The following is a 27,368-nucleotide window of genomic DNA, read 5'->3' on the forward strand; positions in this document are numbered from 1 at the left end:
CGCGGGCGGCCAGCGCCGTGGCCCATTGTCACGGGGGCTCCCAGTGCCTGTGCGCTCACTCGCACACTGCAAGCATTCAGGCTCCGGGGGCCGGATTTCTCTCTCAAGTAAACTCCTCTAAAGTAAACATGCTCGCAGCAGGGCTGGATTTGGCCTGGAGTGGCAAGGGACAGAGCCAAGCCAGCGCTGTGCCAACAAAGATAATGGAGCCAAGGGCGTGTGTATTCTGTTGTGTTGTTTTTTTCCCAGGCCGTGGATAAACAGGAAGGCTCTTGCAAGCTATTTTTCTTTCTTCCTGTCCCCCCCCAGCCCAAGCTTGCCCTTTTAATGAGTCACAATTTTGGCATTTGAATGAATGACCCAGCAGAATAAGAAACACCTCTGAGAAAGTCATTCTACTAAACGCTTCCACTGTTTGGGTAAGGGGGGGACTGCGTGGCCTGAAGAGCTTGAGCTAATGCTCCTGCCGACAGCAGGTTGGTAGGAGTCGAGCTGAGTCGTCAGTAGGAGTGTAGCACGTTGCTTCAGGCTGTGGCAGGATGGGACTTGACCGAGCATCCGAGTATCGGCTTATGCTCTTGCTTCTCTCGCAGCTGGGATTATAGGGAGGAATGCTCTTGAGAGCAATTAAAAAAAAAAATTAGCAAAAGGCTGCCCTTTTTGATGTAGGCACATAGACACCTGAATACTTGGGGAAGCTGTATGGGATTTCTAATCCCACAGGCTTCACACCTTGATCCTTGTGCCACGATGGTGTGACTTAAGTGTTACACTCAGCGAGAGCTGGTTAATAAACCAAGGCCCAAACCAGTTACAGAAATGTGACCTGGGCAAGGCCGTTTGAGTCCTGTTCTGAAAACCACCTCTAGCATCCCTCAGGTATGCGTTAGTCAGGTATTGCTCAGCTGACAACCACAGTTTAGAGAGGATGCAGAGGCAAATGTCGGGACTCCTTCCCATCATGGCTGGGTCAGGGTGACATGGGCAACCTCTCACTGCTCTGCAGACATGCCCGTACGCCATCTTTTGCATCCTCTAGCCTGAGGGAAACCGTGAATGCAACCCAGGTACAACTTTCATCTACTGCCCTGTCGGCACTAGCGTTCAATCGTAACGCATGCTATCCCTTAGTCAAAGGCTTTCCTTGTTAACTAGTTCCCTTGATTTTAAGAGCTCTTAATATTTAAGTTTACTGTTTAATTTACTTCAAATATAGGGATGGTTAGTAATGGTAGCAACCCAGAGAACCACGTGGGCATTATGTCTATTATATGCCCCAAAATCCCCAAATTGTGCCATTGGTACAGTAAGTCATCATCTCTCTCACTCCTGATCTCTTTCTCTGACGAGTTTTCTTCTTTACTTCCCCTGGGGAACTTGAGTGGCGTGAGAAGTTGCAGCAGAGGAAGTACGAGTGTGTTTTTACAGAGAAACAGTGGCAGTTGTTTCAGAAGGACAGTGAGAGCTTTCTGCTCACCCACTTGTGTTTGCAACTTTTCCTTAAATCGCAATTTATAACATTATTTCCCCCCCCTCAAACTGCAAAATCTGATTAATAACTGAGTTTCCTGTAAGATCTGTCCAGCCAGGAGGATGATCCAACACCAACACCACATAACAGGGAGGAAAAAAAAAAAGGTGGCAAGTCTGGAGAGCGGATCAGCTATAACAGGCTGTGACCCGTGGCATTTGTTTTTGCCCCTTTCAAAGTTGTGGCCAGGCAAAACTTGCTTTCTGTGATGAAATTCAGGGTAATTGAATGCAAGTGTCTGGGGGTGGGGCAGGCTGCTGGCAGTTTGCTGAGTAAAAGTGGGAAGATACTGAGCTCTTGCACGAGCAAGGAGGTTTTGACTGAGGCTCAGGGGACCTGCCTAGCAAAGGGCGGAAATTAGAGGCTCTGCAACTCACTGTCAGTGGGTTTGAGGTTTGTTAGGTCTCACGGTCTGCTCGCACCCAAACAAGGGGGATGGAAAGTAAGAGGAGCTTCGTTGCTGATCAGTCACGTGCTCGCATATACTCTCATCACCACCTCCACTTGCAGCAGGTCAGCAGCCACAGGTGCCCCTAATGGTGCCGTTCCGAGATGGTGCCATCTGGCAAGGGAGCTTGGCAGCTGAGAAATGGTGATCCCGGTAAGCACTGCTGCCCCATCCAGCACTCCCAGCTGCTCCTGATGTGCTGCCCCTGCCTGCAGCCATTGTCTGTTGCTGGTCCTGGTGAGGCAGGGATGTGGGGGGCTGAGGTGCACCCAAGTTGCATAGCCCGCACTGGCCCTGTGAAGGTCCTCGTTGCCGTAACAGGGAGAATATCTCCATTGCTTGCTTTCGGTCACAGTGGGAAGCCCACAGGCTGGACCACCCCATCCCTAGGCTAGCCCTGGATGCTCTCATCCTACTTCTCAGCTGTTTTCCCAAGCCAGTCCTATGACAGCACGTTGTGGGAGGAGGTTCAGAGCTACACGCTTTAACAAACCTCTCAAGACCTTGCAAACCTTCTCTTTGATCCCACAATTCCCTGTTAGCTTCCAAAAGCAAGGACAGAGGTGTCCTTGGAGCCCAGCGCATCCCTCACAGGGGGGCTGCTGCTCCCTTCCCTGCCATCATGGTCCCTTGCAGCATGGATGTCCGGATATTGCATCCAAATCCTTGAGCATCCTTTGGCATGCAGCTGCTGATGACTTCTGAATGATGACACTGGGGATAGTAATGGTGTCAGCTTGTGGAAGACCAAAACAGAGTAAGGAGCTGTTGTCTGTGAGGACTCATTGCTAGGATTTCTGCCCTCTGGCCAACTGTGTTTGCTGCTCCCATCTGCTGCTCTGCTGAAGTGCCATGGAGGTGGCTCGCTAGGGAAGGGAAGCAGAGACATGCCCAGAGGCGTGCCTCCTGTCCTGAGCCTTTCTGAAAATTACAGCCTGCAAAGCGTAGAGGCTATTAAAGGGAAGGACCAAAGCCCCTTGACTTCATTCACCACAAAGGGAGTAACTGTAAGACAATCTATTCAGGAGAATCTTATAGATACAACATGCAATTGCCTCCTAAGGAGGGAAGTTCATGTTGCTATCTGTGGTGGAGATCTCCCCTCAGAACCTGTTATACCACTAAAAAGTATGCAAGTCAACTGGTGGAAAAAGATTTCTTCACAGCTGGTAATTAAAAAAGCACAATTTCCAAGCTACACTATTCTGCAAAAACATCTCTTCCCCCGTGCTATTTGCAGCGGTAAGAAAGATTAAGTGGAGATTAGCACACACAAAACCACTGAGTCTACATTTACCAAAAGAAGAGACATTAAATCATTATAAGTAGTGTTCTCTAAAAATAAATATTTAAGAGCAGAGCTTCCTAATAAGGGCGATGTTCATTTTGTGCCTTGAAAATAGTAAGATATGGTGGAGAAGGTAGTATTCAGTATTGACTTTGAAACTAAGCAGGACTCAGGCAGTTAACAACAAGATTTAACAAACCCAGAGAGGTGGAAGACTCCCAGGGTCACATGTGAAATGGTGGGTTACTGCAACAATAAAGTCTGTTTTTAATTAGACTTTGTTTTCTCCACAGAGGATCTTCTAAAAATAGGCTGGGCTTAAGAGATTCTCCCTTATTTCAGCCAATTCAGATTTTCTGTTTTGGTCTCTGAAATTCATATGGTAGAGGTTGGTCTCGGGCACCTCCACCAAAGGCAGGTAGTGATAAAGCAAGGGCATTTTCACCAAGCCACAAACATTCATTTTATTTGCCTCAGACCCGAGTGAGGGAGCTGGGGCTGCAGGTTCTTTGGGGAAGGCACTTCCTCCTCCTTCTCCTCTTCCTTCTCTTCCTCCTGGCACTACCAACCTCCACCAGCACCTCCAGCTTCTGGGTGCTATCGCAGACCAAACAGTAAACAATAATATTGCTCTGAAATCAGAGAGAAGCAACTTGATCCACGCAAACTCAGTGTGGTCAGTGCTGGCTATCTCAATTTGGGCCACTGCCTACCCACCTGGCCAAGACTACTGCCAGGCCACCAATATAAGCAGCTGGGAGTCTTTAAACCACTGTAGTCCTGAGGTGTCGGCATGACACACTAAATATGTGTGGCAACAGACTACTATTAAATTAGAACTTATCAATAGGCCTGAACACAGACCTGAGCATCTAACTTCAAGGCTGGAACTGTTGCCTAGCCATTCTTCAACGAAACTCTCCCTTGGGCTGGTGGGATTTGAGTTGGCCCCAGGTCCAGCTTTTCTGCAAGCCACCCAGGTAGTCATGGAAGTCACAGGAGATGCGGGTAATGTCAGGCAAACCATGCACAAGCACACACTTGTATTTCACATTCTTGCTCTCTTGCCCAGCCATTGATCTTTTAAGATCTATAAGGCATCTGGGTGTGAGCCAATTTCTATACTAATAACATGCCAGGACAACATTTTAGAGACAGCTTCTTGACGCTCACTGTCTACAAAATACCTTCGTCATCGGTACTGTCACCAACGAGAGGACAGTACAGCAGAAGTGTTTTGACAGGATCATCATTTCAGCATATTATTTTCCCCTTTTTCACGGAAATAGTCTCAACATACTATTTACCTCATTTCTGAGAAGTAACAGCACAAATTGTGCCCCCTGCCACCGTGTTCAGAAATACCAAAGACTTTGCATGCACGATCTGCCTTCACCAAAACCTCAGCAACTTGTAGGGAAGAAGTTTGCTTAATTCACAGTCAAACCAAAGTAGGAGTAATATTTTTTTTTTTCTCAGTGGTTCTTCTCCAGATGCACTGAAAAGGCATATTTTGGCATTTAGGGAGGTAAAACACCTTTTCAGCCAGCTTTGAAATGGTCCCTTCCAGGGTCTCCTTGTGGATTGGTTCCTAGAAATGTGTAACTTACCCTGGTTAAAATCCTTTGAAGGGACAACTCTATGTATGAGGAAGATTACTGGCAAGCCAGGAAACCGCATTAAGTTTATTTTCTGCCTTTGCTGCTAGCTAATTAACAAGGAAAGTGAAAGTAGTCAATAGAGTGATTAAGGACTCTAAACAGCCACCTCATTCTTGTAGTTGTATCACGTCTCCTGGGGCACACGCTACAATGCAGGTGGCTTGCTCAGTTAGTACAAAGCCTGACATGGTGCCTACAGATATTTTAGTTTCATTTCCTTTTTCTCCTCTTTTGGGTGCTCTCATTTGCATGTTTCTATATATTTATGTATCTTCATATATCTGCTGTACTCCGCTGTCACAGATTACTTCCCCATGTGCTTTTAAGCTACACAGTCTCAGCTGGCAGGCTCACCTGTACTGCATTGCTTTTCCTCCTGCCTGCCCACCTTCACCCCTCTACATGCCCTCTTCCCCTGTGACTATTGCACCACCCCAGTGCTGGGCAGACAGGAACAGTGGGGCCACCGCTCCCGTTGTCCAAGGAGCCTTCTCCTGCCATCCCTTGGCTTATCCCTCTGTGAAGTGGAGTCTGTCTGCCTAACTGCAGGTAACAAAGGCAGGTGCCTAAATCCTTTTCTGCTTTTCTCCCAAGTTGCAAAGATGGTACAACCTAGTTTGTTCAGTCTTTTTGAAGGCCAGGCTTATGTGCCAGCCAGTTCAACAACCCACTTCAGATGATCCTCCAAGACAACTAAAGCTGGCCATGCTTTGTACTGAAATACAAGGGGTATCACAGAAAAGAAGCGCGACTAGGGCGTGTTATTGGAGAAGCAGGATAATTATACCTACAGTGTGACCCATTTTTGCTGTTATTGGAGCACAGCGTTATAGGTTAATGCCTAATAATCTGTCATTAACATCCCTAATTGTATGTTTCTGTAATTGGACACCATGGAGGGGGGAGGAAAGTTGTGAATGTTCACCTTTTGTGTTTTAGAGGTGAATTGCAAAGGATTTAAGAGTAAGAATCCGTAAGTAGGATAAATGAAAAAGTTGCATCCAAGGTGCAGGAGGAAAAGGTCAGTGGTGTTTATGGTTTTAACAGCGAGAGGTTTACCTGAGAAAACTACAGGACAGCTTCTTGGCTTCCCTGCCGCTGGGAGTGAGGTCACGAGCACTGCAATCCAAGGTTCAAAAGAATTGCTCTACGCTGTACCCGTGCCTCCCCACAGCATGCGTCACAGCCTGGCTTCCAAATGGGCGCGTTAAAACAAAAGAATCACATAAAGAAATAGCAAATACAGTCCTTTGACTGTCTCGTGCTGTCAGGATGAGAGGGAATAGCGCTCTGTGCTTAGCAGGAGCTTAGCAGAAGTGGACTGTCAAGCCAGGGAGGTTTTCATAGTGTGATGTGTATTTTCTGTACACAGTTTCCTAGAATAGGTTCACTGAACCTGCAAGGTAAGTGACCAGTGAAGAGTACCAAACCATTTCTCATGGAAAGATCAAAGAGCTTGCAATGCTTTCTATGCAGCGGTAACTACTTAGCTCTCTTCCCAGTCTGTGGGCATTTATCTGTGTCAAATACATTAATTATGCCAAAGACACTGACAAGTTCTCAAAGCCAAAACCAACGACCTATCTAGCTTTAAGTCAACTTACTAAATCCTGAGATGGGGAAAAAACATCAAGAAATACAAGGAGTCTGTAACAACCTTCTTGGCTAATAGGTCACATTTTACCTTGTAAAGAGAAAAGAAAATGGTCACAAAAGTTCATAGAAGTACCTCAGATGTCACTGGGCTAGGAACTGTACGTGGCTATGTTAAAAGTTAGTACCTGCCTGGAAGTTTACAGTCTCTAACTCCAATCCTGATAAGGCTTATGCCTGTCTGTAGTCTTACTAACACCAGTAATACGATCCACATGCATGCATTAAATAGGCACGCAGTAGACAGTGACCTCAAGGAACTGAATGCCAGGGGAGGCAATCACAGGGAAAAAATGTTTAAGGCAGGAACACAGTATAAATCATATGATGCTAGTTCCCTTGTAATGTGTCTGCTTCTGGAAATGAGGGGGTAAAAGATGTGATCTACTCTGCTGTGATCAGCATGGAGCCTGATTTACAAAGCCTTTAAAAATATCAGCGGAGACGGGAAGGTTTGCAGCCTTAAGGCCAAACATCTTGCTGATATAATGCCTTTTATTATATAGTATTATAGCAGTACATACTTTTGGCACTTCACAAACACCTTGCTCTTATTCATACTGAAAACCAAAAATAAATAAAATGCTACCCTAAATCCCCCCAGATTCTCAGACGTGGCAAGTTTATTTCAAGTGCCCATCTTTACACCCTCCCCAGAAGGGCCCCTCCTTCAGAAAATGCTGACCCTACCCTTCTTCTGAAAGTCAAATCCCTTTGAAATACATCAGATCAACACTTAAAGCCTAAGGCTTTGAGGAAAACTAATTACTTTCAAACATCTTGGACACTTGGATCTTTTCCAGAAGTTGGTCCTTGCCCATATGAGCAGAACTGGTTCAGTATCAGCTAAATCTGTTAACACAAATTAAGATCTGGGGAAAAAATAACCTCAAAGACTCGTGACTTTTTAATAAGCATTGAACACCAAAAACAGCACAAGACCAACAGGGATTCTGACCTAGAAACATTCTATTCTCAGAAAAACAAAAAGGGAAAAAAAAGTTATGATGGGAACCGTTAAAAAAAAGGAAAGAAAAGAAACTCCCATAACACTTGAAGGTTTCTGTTCAGACGGATCCAGCTTGTTAACTTGTGCACAGAGCTGTGCGAGACGGAGATGGAGAGAGCAAAAGGATGAAGGAAGTGGGGGAACCTGCCACACCATTTGCAGGTGCAGCATCTGGAGTCAGACCTTTGACTTGATCTGAGGAGTAGCTACCAATTTATCCACCCATCCTTTGAAAAAGGAAAAGATATGCTGGATGCTCACAAGACAGTTGGACGTGAACCAGCGTCTCTTCCAAAAATGAGTCAGGGCAAGAGGAATTTCAGAGAACAGCTGACTGCAATCCATATTTTCCTCCTCAGAACATGTGTGGGAAAAGATGCGAGGGAAAAAATCCTCTCTCTGTTTAATGTTTTAAATGATGTCTCTATTTCATTCACTAAATCTTAGGTCCTTCTATAGCTCCTGTTAGGGAAGGCAGGGATTTTTTTTCATTTTGCAGAGCTGTGGCAGAAAAACACGGAACGACTTCACAGGAAGCCTGTGCCAGGTCGGGCACTTGGTCTCCGGAGACCTGGGCTGTGTCCCTGCCCATGCACCGTCCCCTCTCTTAGGCTAAAACATACCAGCCTACACAGGTTCAGCACAACTCCAGGGCTGTTTCTTACAGTGAACCTACCTTTAGGGATATGGGGACAAGCTTTTGCTGTGGAGCTACAGCATAGAGCTTTGCCCAACAGGAGGTGTGACAGTCCAAGAGCCGGACAAAAGCACAAACCACACTTTTATGTACTGTTGATGGGTGAGATTTTTCAAAACATAGGGTGCTTTGTGTGTGCTCAACAGACAATACCTTTACAGGATCATTGTTTCCTAAAAGTGCTGGGATCTTTGAAAATTAGGCTGCTTTATGGCATTTTCAAGACATACCCTCACTAGTAGCTTTCAAACAGGGCTGCTAACAACATACATTATTTCCCCATAAACTTATTGCTACCATAATCTTCAAATACTTGTTCATGGGGTTTGTTGACCAAATGCTAGATTACCAAGGGCTAAATACAATGAAATTTGACAAACGTGGCATACATGAGACACATAGGTGTGCTGCGATCCATTAGAAAAGGAAACAGGACCAGTTAGCGGGGAATCACTGCTGCTAATGACGCTGGCAGGGATCCATGCCCACAGACTCCTTAAATTGAAGGCTGCAATGGAAAGACGCTGCCTTTGACTACCACACACACATTTTTCCGTTTGTTTTTGTTTTCTCACCGCATGCTACTCAGCTCTCTCTTTGTGGGAATTAGGAAGAGTGATAAAGAGATACCATCACTTTTATACAATGTTACTCCCAGGGACCTCTGCTTAGATAGAAAAAGCCCCTGCTCAGTGTTATTTCTAATTTATCTGTGGCTTTTGCAGTTCATACGACACCAGCGCAGGTAAAGCAGAAGACAGTGCTCCCAGGTTTCACAAGCAGCTCAGGGACTGACTTACTGTATCACTGTGGCTAAAACCATAACTTTGGGTGTCTCAATTCACACATGTAAAAATAAGTGACTAAACACTTCCTGGTTCCTACTTTGCTAGAAGATAGCGACATTTAATGGCTGCAAAATGCTCTGACAGCCTAAGATGTCATTTTACTTAGGTATGAAATTGCCTGTGTGCAGTACACGCATGTTAAGAGGCACGACAATGTGTTCCAGAAAAAAAAAGTATTTTGCAGCCTGGCACAGGGCGTGTTGTAGGGCCAGCAGAATAATTACAGCAGCCACAGTTGGCACTTATTAGAAAATTAAAGAAGCTGTTAACAGGTCATTAATAATCTGTGACTACCTGCCTTAATAGTATTCTTCAGTCGACAGGCATGAGGGTGAGGAGGAAATGGTCACACCTTCTTCTAAGTCACTGTAGAAGGCTGATACCCTTATTTTTCATCACTTTGTAATCTGCTTGTTTACTTCCCTCCTGGTGTCTCTTCTGACTGGCTCTTCTCTCGCTGCTAGCTCTCGCACCAAAGGACCGCAAGGCTCTTGGCCAGTGAAGCCAGCAGGCACACAGGCAACAGACAGTCCCAGGAGACAGCCAGCCCCCTCTGTGGTGTTCCAGCCTGGTAGCTGTCTCCTTGCTGTTCAGTGTTGCCTTTAAACACCTCTCCTGAGTGTGTGCTCCTACTTTTGAAGATTATTTTGTCTGCAAGGCGTCCCTGTCCATTTACAACATACTACGATTTGCTCTCTCCTTGTCTTGCTCCTTGCCTTCCATGTGTAGGCAGATGGTTGGAGGAAAAGAGAAAAGCAACTTGTTTCCCTGCTTCTTCAGACAAACACACGCTCTCCAGTGCAGACAGATGCCTTAAAGTCAGATCCAGGGCATCAATTCATCTTTTGGGATCAGCTGTAGCGTATAAAGCATTTGCTGGCTCTGGTCTAATGCTTTTTGACATTGTCAGGCCCCCTTCAGTGAACTACTGCCTTGTAACCAACTTGACAGCAAGTATTGTTCTACATTTATTAATACCGTACGTGCTATCTTCAAACTGACATGTTCCAAGGCCAGGCATCAGCTGTGCTTGGCTCTGGCTTCAAGAAAAATATTCAGACAACAGCACAGACCTCCCGCTGCTAGTAAGTAAAAAAATAAATAAAAACATGCCGTTACCATGCTGCTGCCACACCTTTTTACCCTTTCAATCTCAATTTTGCAATATTTTTTTCTTTTCCTCGGGGTCTTAAAATTTGAAGTACCCACTTCCCTGCACCCTCCCCTTTTTGGCTTCTTTAAGAAAGGGCTTTTTTTTCCCCCCAGTCTTCTTTCAATTTATTCCTTTCTCTCTCTTTTGGATGCAAACCTAAATTCCAGAAAGTTGAATCTACATAAAAGTTAATTAACTTCAGAAACTGTTTTTCCTCTCCTTTTTATTTTTTTTTTTTTGGAATGCAGATTTTTTTTTTTTACTATAGCCACTGTAATTTTCTATTATTTTTAAAATGTTCAGCTTAATGGGTTATGTTTACTTAGTCAATAAGCTGATGATGCCCATGACAGGACCAGAAGTGTTTGGTTAGCAGCAGGGAGGAAAAAAAAATCAATAACTCCAAGCATTTGGCAGCTTTGTTGGGCAGGAAATCATTTGTATTCTCTGGTTTAAATCAATGACCTTCTTTTCTTTGCTGTTCCAACAGGAAATTATAAACTCTGTGAACACTATTTGCATAGTGCCTTCTGCAATACACTTGTATATGCCTGGGCAAAACAATATGTTAACCCCAGCAGTGCTTCTCTGAGGTCTCTGTTCGAGAAACCCGGGCGCTTTAGCATAGAGCTTTTCAGCTGCAGGCACTGGTATTTATTAGAAGCAGAGGCAGAATAGAGCAAGATGTGAAAAGAGCTCCTTCTCCACTTCCAACGGCACCATCAGAAGATGAAGGCATTATTATTTGATAACAGGGTTGTCTACTGCAGAGTATGAAAAAACGCCTTCGTTGTAACTTGGCAAGATGTTGTATTTTCAGTATGACAAAAACTTGCTACTTCTACATTAAAGCTGCAATTGCACTTCTGTATCTTGCTTGTCACGGTTGCCCTAATGTGCCAGGTATGGTTTGAAAGTGCTGTACCTTCGCTTGAACTCAGCTTAGCATTACAGAGTTCATGTTTGTGAAAGTTTCAGCCTCCTCTAGCCTGCCCTTTTGCTAAATGCTCTTAAGGAAGAAAGAGAAATTGCCACCTTGTCTTGCCATGCTGATGGGAAGCCATTCCAGGAAGGGGACATTCTGAGAAAAGGCAGTGTTGAGCCTGGCACTGAACTTGCCTTCTAACTTCTTCTGCTGCCCACCACTGCATTAAGTCCAGCTCAGCTATTTCTTAGCATGTAGGAGAGCTGGCATTCAAGAAGACAAGCTAGTCACAGGAGATGGAGGAGGTGTGTGACCCTTTTTTCTGTGTTTCCCCCAGTGTGATCCCACTGCAGCCCCAAAGTCTGGGATTCTTTTCTATGGCCAGAACTAAGTGTTGCAGCTTGCAGTACCAGCAACTGGCACTGTAAAGCTCCTGGACCTAAGCACCCCTTGATGTGCTTATCTTCATCCTGTGCAGGAGAATGACATGGTAAATCAGTCTGAAAAACATGATTATAACCCCAGAAACCACCAAGGCCTCAGTAGTCTGCACTGAAATTAAATGTCATAAAATTCAGGCACCCAGATTTCCCTGCTTTGCTTTTGCACATAACAAGTCCTTTCACAGAAGTTCTCAGCATCCCTCCTGTGCTCCCAATGCCACTGGCACAAAGCTGTAGTCATCAGGTGATACTTGAAGTATTAGTATTTATTAGTTATGTCACAGCTCTCCCTCCCTGAAACAAAAAGGATAGGAATGTTACTCAGAGTGATTGAAGTGGAAGTAATATGTAATTCTTGCACTCCTGCTTTGTTTCTATTAATTTGCCAGATGTCAGGTTGCCCATCCTGACCCCATAAGCATTTCATTCCTTCCCACTGCAAACTCTACATGCTTGTTGGGGTCCCTTCCAGAGCTCCTGGCTGCTGGAGCACCCTTTGCATTTCTAAAATTTGCTCAAAATCGGGAACGATTGAAGGGAGCCACCAAGAAAATGAGGTGCCTCACTTTCTCACTGACAAGAGACCAAAGCAGTATCACAGAAGGGTTGAGGTCAGAAGGGACCTCTAGAGGTCACTTTGTCCACTCCTCCTGCTCAAACGGGGTTGCCTACAGCCAGTTGTCCAGGACAATGTCCAGATGGCTTTTGAGTATCTCCAGGGATGGAGACTCCACAACCTCCCTGGGCAACCTGTGCCAGCACTTAGTCACCCTCACAGTGAAAAAGTGTTTCCTGATGTTCAGACTGCACCTCCTGTGTTTCAGTTTGTGGCCATTGCCTCTGGTCCCATCACTGGGCATAGCTGGAAAGAGCCTTGCTCCCTCTTCTTCACACTCTCCCTTCAGGTATTTACATACATTGATGAGATCCCCCTCGAGCCTTCTCTATGCTGAACAGTCCCAGAAAGCAGAGTGCTACTAATACCTAAATCAAAGGATGAATTAGGTAGCTATTGCTCACTTGACTTTCTTCTACTGAGTGGGTCAAAAGCAAATGTGCCCTTCTTTCCCTGTTGCTTTTCCTCCCTTCCCCATGCATACATCTCCTAAATGTCATGCTGTCACCTTTTCCCGTTGAACACCACGTACCTGGAGTCTTTCCATATCACAACAAGAAATGTTTTAATCTGGAAAGATGTGCAAATAGAATAGCTCATGCCAGAAATATGAACTGGTTTGGTTAGTTTTAGGCTTTGGACTGATTTGTGAGTGATTTATGATTACATATGAATAAAACATAATCAGAAACTGTGGAGTGATAGTGGTGTGTGTACAAAGAGAGCTGCTCCTGTTACACATGGGAACGTATGGGCTATAATCTAATTCTTTTGAGGTTGTGAAAGGTGTGCTATGTGACTAATTCATTTTACTAATATATGACAAGCCACCTTCATAATGGAAAAAATTACTTTCCTAGATAATTTGTTTTTTAACGAGTTATCATAGTTGTTACCCTCCTAAGGGTGTATATTTTCCACTATGTAGAAAACTGGTATGGAATAAAAAATGCTGATAAACTCAAAAACTGCATTTAGCTTCAAAACAGAAGTTTGTGGGTTGTTGTTTTTTTAATATATATAAGCTACGGTCTTTGAGGTTTTTGCCATGTGTTTCATGTGGCCTCTGTTTACAAAAAGTAAAATATAATTCTTTCTGGGGAAAAGAAACTAGATTACACTGCAGGAAAAGGAGATTTAGTGCTGCAGTGTTCAAGAGTACTCAGATGGAAATTCAGCTCAAGAACTCTGTACTGAATTTAGGGCACAGATTTACCAATTGTCTCTGTTCTTGCATTGCACTTAAACGTACCACTGTATTCATACTGAATTGAACGGGATTTGCTGTAGAGGTAAAAAGCAAGACTCACTCTCTTTTGAGTTTAATACAGGGTAATGACTTTGCTGACTTCAGTAGAGTAATTCTTGATTTGTACCGCTATAAGCAAGAGCAAAGCCAGATTAGGAATGTACCCCAAAGTGACAGTGTTCAGATGTGTATTTAATCTTCATTAAATGAAACATTTAGAATAAAATGCACTATTCACTGCTCTTACCGTTCTCTCTGTAAATGCATTGTGAAATGGCTTGCGGTATTTTTTTTTAACCTTTATAACATTAGTAATGAGGACCCATAGTCTCCAAACTTTACTCTCCTCATGCGGTGCTTCTTCAGTGTAAATCCAACCACTTTAAATGAAGTATAACTTGGTACCAGAGAAGATAGAATTGGCTAGTTTACTGTGTGTACGTACAAACAATAAGACAGCAGAATTGGCTGATAGATATACAGAGCTAAAATTTACCAGATCTGCTCCTCTGCCCAAGGCTGGCACAGAAGAGGAGCAAAACTTCCTCCTTTCCTGCCCTCGATATTCCATTAGACACACACTCAAGTGTCTTACTTGTGCTTCTCCATTTGTGTTGGCCATTGCTTTGTAACAGGCCATTCTCTTCCACCCAAGACAAGCAGCTAGGCAAGCAAATGGTGCTATACCCTGGCTTGGAAGTTCCTATAAGCATGGAATTTTCCCCTGGGGATGTTTTGTCTGGGCCGTTTTATGATGCAAAGGTCTTACTGGAAGAAAGAACTGGTCCTACAAGGTCTCGATGCCTTGCTGAGAGATGAATACTAGTTAGCATATATAATATCCAGTACTGGTGGGGAAAGTAAGAAGAAAGCAATGAATCATTTTCAACTTATGCAACAAGCTGCACTCCTCTGACTGCGTTTTTCCCCAAATTCGCTTGTTAACTATGATTCAGTATGTGCCATTTGTGCTTTATGGGACTAAGAGTCTAAGCCAGTTTACTGGTGAAAGTAACAACTTTCTCATTAAATGTTAATGGCAATGTTTTAATTAGTCCCAGGGTTCTGGTAGAAAGTTAAGTCCTTCCTCCAATAACCAGCAGTTACAGATGCAGTAAGTGTTAATAACCTAATAGGAAGCAAACTAGGCAGGCATACATTCCATCACCCAGAAAATGGATTTCATGTAGGTTTTTGATGGACTGTTCACACTTTAAACCAAAAAAGTGGTTGATTTTTAATATGGAGAGTTGGGCTGTTTGCAGCACCTAAAGCGGCAGCCCCATCATGTTGTTTCCCATTTCTCTCAGACCTGATGTTTAATGTGCTCCTTGCTGTACAGTTTGAAGCTAAAAATGTCACACGGTTTAGGGGTGGGGAGGGGAAGAAATTCAAATGGGAGCAACAACAATTCTCAGACTTTTAGCAACTGTGCTGACACCAAAAGAAAAAACATAAGAAATCACGAGAGATTTAAATAGCTTTGTTTCTGATACGAGCTTTTCAAACCACAAATGGACTTTTATAAAGAAGCAAGAGTATGCATGGGGGTTATGCGGGAATGGGAAAGGGCTGCATATGTGAGTGTGACACCAGAAAGGATTTAGTGGGAATAGCAAAGGAACAAAGTTTTATCAAATGCTGGCCTAAAGGTCAACCAGCTGGTTTTCATCTCTATGCAAAAGGAGAGCAACCAGTTACACTGCCCTTCCTCCCCCACCTCTCTAGCTACCAAGGTTTTAGTTGGGGGAAACTTTCTCCTAAACAGAGCCCAGCAAATTGCAAGGAAAACCCAAGATGAGCTTTTTGAAAGGCTGCTGTATCTTTAGGGATACAGTAACCTTAAGGGATACTTCAGGGATACTGTATCCTGGATAGAGAGGTTTTTGAAAGGTTACCGTCTCTTTAGTGATACAGTAACCTTTGGCATACTTTAGGGATAGAGACTTGTCACTTGATTGGTAACATCACTTTCTGATCCTTGTTTTTCTGCTCTAGTGAAAAAAGTAGACTGCCACTTCATTCGCTTAAGTAACTGGCCAGCTTAGGAGATGTCTTCTGCACTTTCCAGTTTAGGAACTAAACTGAAGTTGCACAGAGAAATCTTGAGCTTTTGTCATGGCCAAGAAGCAAGACTGTTTTTGACAGTGGACAGGGCTTTTCCAGTGATCCACTGCAGTTTTCTGGCCTCAGCACTGCTGTAACTGAGGGAGTTCTTGAAATGCAACTCAACATCAACACAGTGCTAGGGTGTACTAACAAGACCCCATTTACTATAGTTTTAGTACAAAGGGAGAGATCTGGCAATATGAGTGTCAGCTACACAGCATTGTGCTCTAGTGATTTTTCCCCCGGCTTGGTTTAAAACAGTTGTATGATAGGCTGGCAACTGTAATTATTTTAAACTCAATCGTGCAATGAATGCAGGCTTCTGAGGCCTGACTTACCGTATTCAGATAGAAGCTCAGTATCAATGGCTTGATTTTTAGGCAGTTGAGGAAGCAGGGAGTGTTATTTGTCCTGTAAAGCACTTGGCATAACCACAGGCTTTTTGGTGCCAGTCCTCTAAAACGGTGGTGCAAGATCGCTATCACTTGGTAGCCTCAATCCAGCTAAAAAGCTCTCCTGACAGCTCTTATCCAGGCTCCACCTAGAACAAAAGAGAAAATGCAAAGGAGTGGGTATGTAGCAGAGGGAGAGGAAGAATATTCAGACATTCCTAAGGATTCAACAGGGTCCCTCGACCTCCCGCTCCAAGACAACATCTAGTACTGTCGGTCCTACTGCCTTTGTTTTCCTTATAGCCAATTTACAGTAAAGCGAGAAGGTAGCACATGACATTTTGACATGACAGTAGTCCCATCAAAAACATTAGGGATCTCCTGCAGCTTTGTCCGGCCTTATTCACAAAAAACATATGAAAATAACCACACATTCTTTTGTATGAAACCATGCCTGCTGGCTGTCTGAACAGTGCTAGCACTGTTTGTAAAAAGGAGGTAACGACCATGTATTTCAGTCCTACAACTAAATATAATTTTCATAATAGGCATTCCTCCTGTACAGCTCTTCCTCTGTAGGTAATAATGAATAAATCCACAATAGTCCATGTGCTGGGACTTTTTGTTTACCAGTTTATCCAATTTTTATGAACTAGCCTACTTATGAACCTGAAAACTGATATATTCATTCTTCTAACGGCACTTGGTGTTTACCAGTCTCTGCACATGCAGCATTTTGCTCTGTACATGTACCAGGAAGGACAAAGTAGAAGAGCTAGTGTTTTTAAAGATTAAACATTTCAGGCTGCAGCCAAGATCTTTAAACTAGTAAGCTCTGTGAGAAGTGGAATAAGAAAACCTGGGATCCTCTGGATTTGGGCCTCTTGGAGTCTCCAAGGCCGACTGAGAGCACAGTTCCCTGCAGCCTCTCCCCTGCAGAGAATATCCAGACCCTCTTCAGTATCCACCCACCTGCTTCCACAAAATTCCAGTATCTTCAATATCTCAAAGACCCTGTGCCTCTCTGTCAGGTCTGTTGTAACAGGGAGGGAGGTTCCCAAACTGTATATACACGGATGTGGACACACACACAACACACATGCTAAGTCATTTTTGTAGGAAACCAGGCTGAATATGTGCAAGTCAGTCAATACAAAGCCAGGCAATTTTCAAGACAGCTGTTAAAAAGCTTGTTAAACATTTGCTAAACTCTAGGAATGCGACTGTGTGATTGTAACAGAACTGCATACCACGGCATCCCAACAGCAGCATCTTGAGTACTCCCAGCATGCAGGAGTTAATGTTACAGTATCACCATGAACAGCCCCAACAGAAATGAGACTTTCATCCATTGGTCGCTCAGACTTAATTAATAGGACACTTTTCAATTAAACTTCAATGACATCTTTAGAAAACAAGTTTTACACCTACTATATTTCTTTTGGACAAAACAGTCTGCTCAGCTGTATTCCCAGCTGTACGTTTTGTTTCTCCCAGCCTGCTGGCAGCCACAGCTACTTAGAAAGAGAGTAAGTTATGTCAACCGCTAGGATTTTCTACAGTACATATTACATCACCTTTCCTGATAAACTTGTCTGAGCAGATCCCTTTTCTTGCTTTCTTCTTTCATAATGTCCTTCACATTCCTCTCTCAATATTTGTTGTTCTCTCTGTGGAAGCTCAGTTGCTGGCATTTTAAGGAAAGGTTACATAGCAAAAAGGTCACTAATGGAGCTTTTTTCTCCCTATCCCATGCTCCTAGAGAGAAAACTGTAGCTTGTGGCACCTTTAGAAAAAGGTTTTCCTTCAGAAAAACCTACAGCATTCATTGCTGGTTTTAGAACAAGAAAAGGAATTTGGAACATAAATTACCATTTTAATTCTAATAGTGAAGAAGTAAGGAGGAGAAAGAGCAAAAGGCAAAACAAAACAAAGACAGCAAATTATGTTCTGGTGCAAGTAGAAAGGCAGATCCCTAAATTTTACCCTCATCCCTGACACTTGGGTGACTGTGCCCCTGATCAAATTGCTCTGTGCCTTGCTTCTTTACCAGTCCTGGTCCTTATGAAATGGCCTTGGAAGTCAAGAGTCATACGTCTTTCAAAATGTCCTCTAGATAAAATGTCTGGTCCAGAGACAACTCAGGGTGCTGGGAGCCTGCCCAATTCGGGTCCGTAGACTTCAAAGTAGGCAATGTAAGAACAAAGTATGTTAAGTCTGGGGACAGGATTTGGAGTAAGCTGGGAATGGAGCCTAGGAAAAAAAAGATAAACATTTCCAACCTTAGGTGTAGAAACTTGGATGGCTTAGTATACATGCTCACCAGTGTGAACACATGCACACACGTGTGTGAGCTGGCACGAGATGGCTGCTTGCTGTTTGTTTATGCGGGCTCTTTTACAGTCCCTCATTGCAGCAAGGCAGTGTATGCAGTAGACTGGTACGGTCTGTTGTAGGGCATCAGCTCAAAAGCACGGTAAGGATGCTTATTTTGACTAAAGCTAAATGGCTGAACATGAAGTTGGGTGGTATCTTCTATTCAAATGCAGCTCCTTCTTCTAAACGTGGTGGCTCCCACATGATCTTCTTGAGTAATTTGAGTCTTTCTCTACAAAAAATGGAGAAGGAAATCTAATTCCCAGTCTAGGAAAGGAAACACAGCTAAGTGAACGCTGTTAGCAAGGGCAAGCGTATTATCTCCGCCTGTTTGAGAGCCCACTGAGGTTGAACAAAATCTTCTCATTAGCTGTAGTAGAGTCTTTATTACACTCAATTTGAATGATCTGTTTAGGATTTAGCACTTCTTGAAAAACACACTGCTTTTACTCCCGAAGCATTTTCCATTCCATGGGGCTTGGTAACGCTTCAATTTCGCAAAATGCTGAACGACCTGTGTCATGTTAACATGTAGTGTAACTGAAGCACCCTGTACCCTGCAGTAGTGTTCTCTGGACCTCTGTTTTTTAAGGGATCTGTGAAAAATCAACAGAAAAAACGCAAGCAAGCTATTTTGAGCAGGCTTAAATTTAGTACAAATAGGTCCTCATCTTTACTGGAAAACTTTTAAAGGAGCCAAAAAAACCAAAAAAATAAATTCAAACCCACTGTGCTTCAACAGCAAAATAGTCTAAAAATTAGCTTAATCCTTTTAGGATCAGCAATCTGGGCAGATAACTAAAGCAATGGATAATAAAATAGCCACACACTGGGTATACAGTTAATGTATCAGCAAGCTGTTGATGGTATATAAACAATGCTAAAAGGACAGGAAATTATTAAAGCAGAAGGCAATACTTCATTTACTATTCAGCTGGGATTACTGCTTAGGAAGTCACTAATACACATTCATAATGAATACTAGAAGTGAGCACAGGCAGAAACTTGCCTGTTACCCAAATGAGCATGACTAGTGCTGAATGTTTCTCTTACTAATCTTTCTTAGAGACTGAACTTCACTTCCAGAAAGGCAAGCTTATTTGGGAGGTTCCGTTTTCACACTTAATTGCAGAATCAGACACATGGAGCTCTCCCAGGAGCTCTTTGGGTTTTGGTTTCTTCTGAGCAGAAAGAACATCAAAGAGTAACAAAGCCCAAAGCACCTGCTCTGAACTTCGTTTGCCGACCTGCACAACAGTTGTGTGTGGACTGGGAATTTCCTTCTCTTTTCTGGAAGGTAGAAGAGGGGAACAAAAAAAAAAAAGAAAACTAGCCCAAAGTAGTATTCTGTTCTTGCGCCAGTTGATCTGTTTAGGATTTTGTCACTGGCCTCTGCCAGACCAGGAAAGGCTTCAGTGTATGGGAAACAGCACTAAGAGATGAGATTGGAAGGGGACGTACCAAACTAGTGGATGCAGTATGGGGTCCCTGGCATGACCAGACCCCTACCATGGTACAGTGTGACCCCCCTGCCACTTTTGACAGAAACCACTCACAAGACCACATGACTACTTCCCCACTTTTCCTGTCTTAGGAGTCTCAGGTGAAGAGGCAGCTGCCTCGTGCCAACCGATTGGGAAATGTTAGGCACAAGGTGTGTCTTCCAAAAGGTCTGAATCAGGATTGCAATGCCCAAGTCAGATGCCTGAAGTAAGGCAGTCTCAATCCAGACTACCCTTTCCCCTTCCTGAAATGCCAAAGTTGCTGATTTTCCCACTTGCCTTTTCAGTTGCTATGGATTTCTGTTAGAAAGGGATGATACAGTAACTTAATTTCTAAAGCACCAAAAAATGCTGCAATGAGAGATTCGGATAATGCTACTGAGGAGCACTTGGTGTCACATACAGAAGCCCTGCGTAGGATGGGCTGCTATCACAGGTAAAACCAACTGGGTTAGTAACAGACTGGAAGCTGTGGCTTCTACAGAGAAAAGGCAGACTCGGGACAAACGAAGGGACATGAAATACAAAAGGAACTTCTGACCATACGTTGGCCCCTCATCTTCCATTTTTACCCCTTCCCCTCCTCCCGCTCCATCCCTTGTCCTCCTCCCCTTTTGCAAAAATCCAAAATGGCACTGGTCGTCTTACAACTACACATCACTTGTCAAAGATTTGCCTCCTCCCTCTCTGTATGAGCTAATCGTTCCCAGCAAGCTTTCCAGGGTGATGAGTCAGTGGCACAAAGAACTGACAGATTAGATGTGGTATTTATTTTCTTCTGCTTTTTTTAAGCATGGCAGTCTCCCCCACCCACAAGCATAGAGGAAGGGGTAATCGAACGTACTGCAGCTGGGAGCTCTAAGGATAATGTTCGCAAAACCTGCAGCTTCCAGTAAAAGCCTTGTATTTTTTGTATTCTTTTTTGGTACCAGGCGTTGCTGGATGTTTACTCAGCGACACACTGTGTTAAAAGTTGCAACATTCATCTTTAAACATTAATTATCAAGGCATGATTGCTTCAAAAATCCACTGCCTGAGGCCAGGGCCTAGGAAGTGGAAAATGTAATTTCAGAAAGAGATGAGAACAAATGCTGAGCCTTTTAATTGCAGGTTAGTACAAATGACTAACAGTAAAGCAAAAATCGTTTGGATTATTTGTTGTTATGAATGTCGAATTCAAATCTTAGCAGTGAGTTGCCTGGGGTTTGTTTTTTTTCCCCCACTCTTCTTTTTGTAAAAGTCAGAGAAGCTGGTGAATTTTGGAGAGGTGCAGGAAGTACATTTCTAAAAATTCAGTTAAAATCATTTACTAGATTGGAAGAAAGAAAGAAAGAAAAGGCTAAATCATGCACACAAAGTCAGACAATAGTTGCAATAGTTCTTGGACAGTTACTGTGCTTATTTGGAGTTTCATTTTGGGATGAAGGCTGCAGTGATTCTTGGCATCTATCTCCATCTCCCTCAGTTCTACTGAAATCTACCTGTTAGAATTACCAACAGTGTAACAACGGATTGGGCCTGTTTCATCACGTGTGGCAACACAAGATTAAATGCTCCTGTGACTCAACATTGCCGTATCGGGTGTCCCAGATTGAAGCCAACAGAACCACTGCAATAGCAATGGCATCTTCATCTCCGCCCTTCTGGTCTTGCTACTGGCAGACTGGGGACAGCCCTGCGTGAGCACCTTCGCAGGGCATCAGAGGCACTTCTTTTCCCACAAGGGTAAAGAACTTGTTCATTCTAGCCCCCCATTGCCCCTCAGTGTTGGCCATGTCTGGGAGCACGCAACTGATGGGGAGATGTAACTCATGGTCTAGTGGGCCTGAGGCTGGTTTCTCGTGTGACCACAGGAGAGACCGTAAGAGCAGAGTCTGTAATGGTCCTAAAGTTGCAGTTATGCACCAAAGCCCAGAGGCCAAAGAGACTCCAAATTGTGACACTCATCTTTTCTAATGCTGACGTTCCCCAGGAACCTCCAGTTCTGCTTCTGGGTGTGCTCAGAAGCACTTCTGACCTCATAGTGCTGAACAGCTTGGTGCCTGCCTCCCTAGGATTGAGAAATGGCATGCCACTTCACTACCAGAAGGGCCTGATCCACTAGGTGTATCAAAAACCTGCCTAACCCATCATGTCTCATCCAGAGGAGCAGAGAGAAGACAAGAAGATGGAGGTGATGATAGTGCTTGTGTCCCATCTCCTCTCCGCACTTGCATCAGATCTAACATAAAATCTAACAGTTCTGTACTGAAAGCTTTTTCCCCGTAACCTGAGAGATCTGGTTTCAACACACTCCAAGTATGTTCTCATGCTGAGTCAGTCTGCACCCTTCTGTTAAATGGGGAATAAAAGACCTTCTTTACCTCATGGCCATTCTCACCAGGCCTGTACTGCAGACCCTGGCCCACACGCCAGTTTTTGCAGGACTCCTCACGACCACACTGTTAAGAGTTTGCTCCCTACTGAGTGGGCTGGCTGCAGCCATGCTGCATAGTGCTCGGCTCATGTCTCCTCTTGTGACCCTGTAGCTAACAGTTGTTATTTTCTGTGCAAAGGCTTGGTGGGGTTTTTTTCAGTTCAAAGTATGGAGAATACTAACAGGTGTATGCTGCAGGCCAGCAGAGCAGTGCTGCATCAAAAACATTACAATGCCAGAAAAAATCGTTGGCATGCCCTAGGAAAAGGATGGGTGAGGGCACAAATTATGCTATTGCCTAACCTGGAATAATGCTGAAACACTGTCCTTGTTGAAGGAAATACATTTGGTGTCTTCCACATCTATCCTGTCTGTCTGGAGCAAACCCTGGAGTGAACTACATCGTTGACGACACTCAAGTTTCCCCTTGGGGATACCAACAGATTTGTTCCAGAAGAGAGCTCAGACACTGACGGGTGTCTGACATACTGACCATGGGTAGTATGAATGACCAGGAAAACCAACCCTGGAGCAAAACAGGAGTGCACCAAGCTACTAATACAGACACAGCATTTTTAAGCAATAGCTGTTCTACTTTGATGGGGCCCATGAAATTCAGGAGAGGTATCTCTGCTGAGCTCACTCTACTCGGACAAAGCACCAAGCAGAACATCAAAACCAAGTGAAACACAGTGCTGTACAGCAGCCCTCAGTTGGTGTGGTCAAATAAGTAATAATGACATTCATTTCCTCACTACTCCTCCCTCTCACACTTTCAAATAACCCAAGTGTGTGCTGCTTTTGTAGGGTGATGTCTGAAAGTGTGCAGAAGAAGACTGGGGCTTGCACTGTTACCCATCCTCCCCTTCTTTGCCAGTGATCCAGTGACCAGTTTCAGTTCTGTTTTATCACAGATATGACAGGGAGACTGAGAGGAGTCTCCTGTGCCTCTGCCCTCTTGAACGTCACTGCTGCTCTACGGAAACCCAGCTGCCACTATGTTTTCCTGACCGCCTCTAGGATGATTGTCAAGGACAGAAAATATTAATTAAATTTTAATTAATAAATTGAATACTGTGGGGTTAATTATAGCTATTTACAGGGAGTGTATGGGATTTGGAGGGCCTACCTTCTGGTGTTTTTGCACAAAGTGTTGCCTCTTCCTCTAAGCTCTAATTAGCTGGCTTTTTTTTTTTAATAGCCAGTCTCCAAATGATTGCTCAGTAGCTCTCATTTTGTTCCTCATCAGCAGTTCTCCAGCACAGCTGCTACAGAAGGGAAGCAGCCCTGCAGTTTGCCTTGCAGGGAGCAGGTGATAAAGAATCTATCAGAAGTGGTGTAAACCAGTAACATGAAAAAAAAGAAAAAAACAAGAGGCCCAGCCCCTAACATTTTCTAGCAAGGGGACTATATAAGAAACAAAGGACACAAGCAGAAATAAGAAGGAGCAGCAACATCTGAAGCTGCTGCAAGGTCAAAAATCTTCTGTCCATATGCAGCCCTCTTGTCCAGCTGCATGTTCTGCCTTCCTGGATATGCATAATGCCAAGAGTCATCAACAGCAGACAAGCACCGGGGAAAAAGCAGGCTGTTCCAGCACAAAGTCAACTGCGCAACTCGGAATAATTTCTTCTCTACTCCTTATTTTCAACCTACACGTTTCCTCCTTAGTGGTAAAACCTTTTTAAAATTTAAATGGACTTAATTATCTGTATTTTAAAACCAGTTACTTTTAGCCAGTCAGTGTACAGCTATAAAGAGCAAGGGTCCTTTCAGGACATTGTTAAACTAAAGGCACACAATAAACACACTGTGCCCAGATATCAGGAGTTTATTCCAGCCTGCTTTTCAATTTCATGCCACTAGATGCAAACTAATAGCGCCTAAGAACCAGCACAGAAGAGAGCTTTGGGAGTTTGGGGGTTATTTTGGATGTTGTTTTGTTGGGGTTTTTTTTTTCAAAAATTATCAACGTGATCAGCAGACAGCCTGCTGCTTTCCCTCAAGTATCTTGTCCTGCCTGCTAGTGTTCGCAACTGAACGGCTGCCACGGAGGGAGCAGAGGGCACCGGCTGAAGAATGAGGACTGGCAGTGGTGCCGCAGCCGGCAGCTGCCCTGGTGCCTGCCTTCCCCTTCCCACCACAGCAGCTGGCTCTGCGTGGCAGGCACAGGAGCCTGTCTTTGGCTCCTGCTGAGGTGAGATGGGATGAAGAAAAGAGGGGAAAAAAGATTTTTTTGTAACCAAGAGCAATAATGCTAGTAAAGAAAAATGGGGATAGACTGGCCAACATGGAGAGCAGGATATCCCCAAAACCCAGCATGGATCCCCGTGGTTTCTGAGGTTGGAAAACCATTGCCTAAATTAAGAAAGCTATCTTCCATCTCAAGAAAGGAAACGTAAAAGCCAGAATCACTCTTGCATAAAAGCCTAACTTGTCTGGCTCCTCAAGCATGCTTGAAAATTTTATCCACCCTCCTTTGCAGTGAAACGGTTTCACTGCCCAAGGGGTGCTGAGCTGAGGGCTCTCCAGCACTAGGGTGTCTCCTCACCCCACACTTCGGCTGAAAGCCTCAGACTACAGTGCCAAAACCCTGCTCCAAGTCTACCTTTCACAGCCACAGAGATTCCCCCAAAACAGAGAAGATAAAGCACCGTCTCTTCTTTTAGAATTTAGAATTGTGTCACCTGAGAAATGCTTGCCAGCATGTGTGATAACTCAACTGCTCGCACCAATACACACACATCTACTAACAGAGCAGCAGTGCCCACACAGCACTAGCAGCTGCTGCAAGACATCCTTCAAAAAAAACCCAACTGAATGGTGTCTTCAGACAGGCTTTTCCCCACTTCAGCAGCAAAACTAATTTTGTAATGTGGGGGTAAAGATCCCACTGCTTAAAGCTTTTGCTCCTCCCGAGGCTCAGTTGCTTATTCGAGTCACAAGATCCCAGTCACACCTACGATTATTGATCATCCCCATGCCGGTCACCCGTGGGCTCAGAGGCCTGGAGCCAAGCAAGGAGAGCACAGGCTTGGTTGCAGGCTTAAAGGGCTGAGAGCCTTTAAGGAGGCTGAGACCCCGGGTTAGCAAGGCAGTTTCGAGCCGGGGTGGTGGTGCCCGCCTGGCCGGGCCGGGCAGGAGCGGGGCGGAGAGAGCTGCCGGCAGGCTCGGGCTGCCGGTGCCACCTTCTGGACACATGTGCAAGCGTTATTCACCTTCCCCTTGGGAAGGAAGCACACTAAGGAAAGTGACTTCATTTCACTCCCCAGTCCTGCTTTTTTTGTTTCCCCTCTGCTTTTTAATCCATCATCATGTAGCATGTAACTCAGGGGGGAGCAGCCCCAGCAGGGTGGCAGCAGCAGGACCCAAGACGGCTGCGCAGTGCATCCTGCCTTCTGTGGAAAAGTACGTACTGCAAGCTCGGAAAAATGCTCCCTCCCTTTAGCACTTCCTCTTCTCCCAGCATCTCTGAGAAACAGCCAAGCACAGGAGAAGTAGAGATGAGACAGTGGCACTCATCTTAAAAGACATTTGTGCATTTAGGCCAGGGAGGAAGAGCAGAGGCATGCAAGGGCACCCTGGTTAACACTAGTGGCACGGTCTCAGGGGCTCAGAAAGTATTAATTTCAGCAAGGACTAGCCTGCGGAGAGGGGTCTGATTGGTCTTGCTGTCCGATTAGCTTTAATGGCCATGTGTGAATGCAGACATCATGAAATCTTGCCATTTATGTCAACAGCAGTCGTGTTGTCAAAGGGAATTGTCCTCTTTAACATCCAAACCACAAACTGTTGAGCGTGGTTACACCACAGACATTACTGAGAGCAAGGCTAAGGTTAGAGAGGCCACCTCATTCTGAAAGAATCCAAAATTGTATCATCTCCTGCGGACAACAGCTGCAGTGCTACCTACTTCTTATAGCTGCAGAGTGGGACCCAACCACCGTCTTCCAAGTGGCAAACAGGATGCATACACCCAACACAGCCTCAGAACTGCCTCACAGAATAAGCTTGGGAACAACTTTTAGCGCAGAGATGTCTCCAAGGAATGGAATCTTTAAAGAGCACATTGGGAGCAGCAGACCAGGAAATGCTGTGAGGTTGGAAAGAAATGTCTGAATTGGTAGAAAGCAAAAAGGAGCCAAAAGGAAGAGCTAAGGGGACGAGGCAGAAGGCAGGCAGCAATGAAAAGTTGCAGGCTGCAGAGCGCAGCGCTGAAGGGCTCCTCATTGAAGACTTGCTCTTCTGCTCCAAACGAAGATGGAGCTTAAGAAATGCGGAGTTTGAAGCTGCCAAATGCTTGCAGGAGCTGCAAGCATGCAGCATCTAAAACAAAGGGCCTCAATTTAGTGGCAGCTTTTTTAGGGATTACCATAACATGAGACAGTGGCAATAGAGGCAATGGGTCATGTGAAGTGCACAGGTAATGAAATGTGGTCCATGATGGGAACTTAAATGATCTAAGTATTATATGGATACTGCTGCGCTTCTATACTGCAAATGTACTTGTTTCCATTTCAGAGACGGGGGCTCAGCAGTGACGTGGAGTACATAAGGCAAATGTACAGCAATGGTAGGGCAATATATTTATTTCAGAAACATAAGGTACGTGAAATATTTTTTCATTACATTTATTTTAAATCTGCCAAGCCTTCCTTTAATACACACACAGCTTAATGATAAATACCAACTGTGTGGTGATTAAAGCTGCACCGCAGCTTTGATATTGCCACGTTGCTATTATGCAACCCAGTTTCAGATGCTGACCCATCTAGGCTGTCAGTTTTTACAGTTGGACTCCACTTGAGTTTAGTTGCTGCATAGCTCAATCAAATATATGTAGTTACTGCTTGTTTGTGCAATGGCTTCACTGGATTTCTTTTAATGTAGATTTATTAAAAATAGCAATAGGCTATCTTCCACAACGGTGTAATCAGGGTAACTGATGATAATGGCAGTTTACTCACGTGAAAGCATCTAATTCCTACTGCTGTGGAGTCTCAGTTACCATAGCTGTCCAAGAAGGACACGGACAACAACTGTCTGAAGTAA

General features: G+C 44.3%; 1 protein-coding gene across 2 annotated transcripts in view; it reads right to left on the reverse strand.

Moving 5' to 3' along the window:
• Positions 1-27,368, reverse strand: part of LOC103914835 (cytochrome c oxidase assembly factor 1 homolog) — a 41,508-nt gene that overhangs the window by 8,458 nt on the left and 5,682 nt on the right. Inside the window, exons 1-2 of one of the 2 annotated variants that reach the window (XM_009321558.1) lie at positions 18,346-18,599; positions 15,969-16,171 (exon numbers count right to left, since the gene is read on the reverse strand). The gene's annotated coding sequence lies outside the window, so the exon portion shown is untranslated. Of the gene's footprint in view, positions 1-15,968; positions 16,172-18,345; positions 18,600-27,368 lie in introns of those variants that run through there. The other variant, XM_009321551.1, reaches the window with a different exon arrangement.

The sequence above is a fragment of the Pygoscelis adeliae genome, unplaced genomic scaffold, assembly GCF_000699105.1.
Source record: "Pygoscelis adeliae isolate BGI_AS28 unplaced genomic scaffold, ASM69910v1 Scaffold40, whole genome shotgun sequence".
Lineage (NCBI taxonomy): Eukaryota > Metazoa > Chordata > Aves > Sphenisciformes > Spheniscidae > Pygoscelis > Pygoscelis adeliae.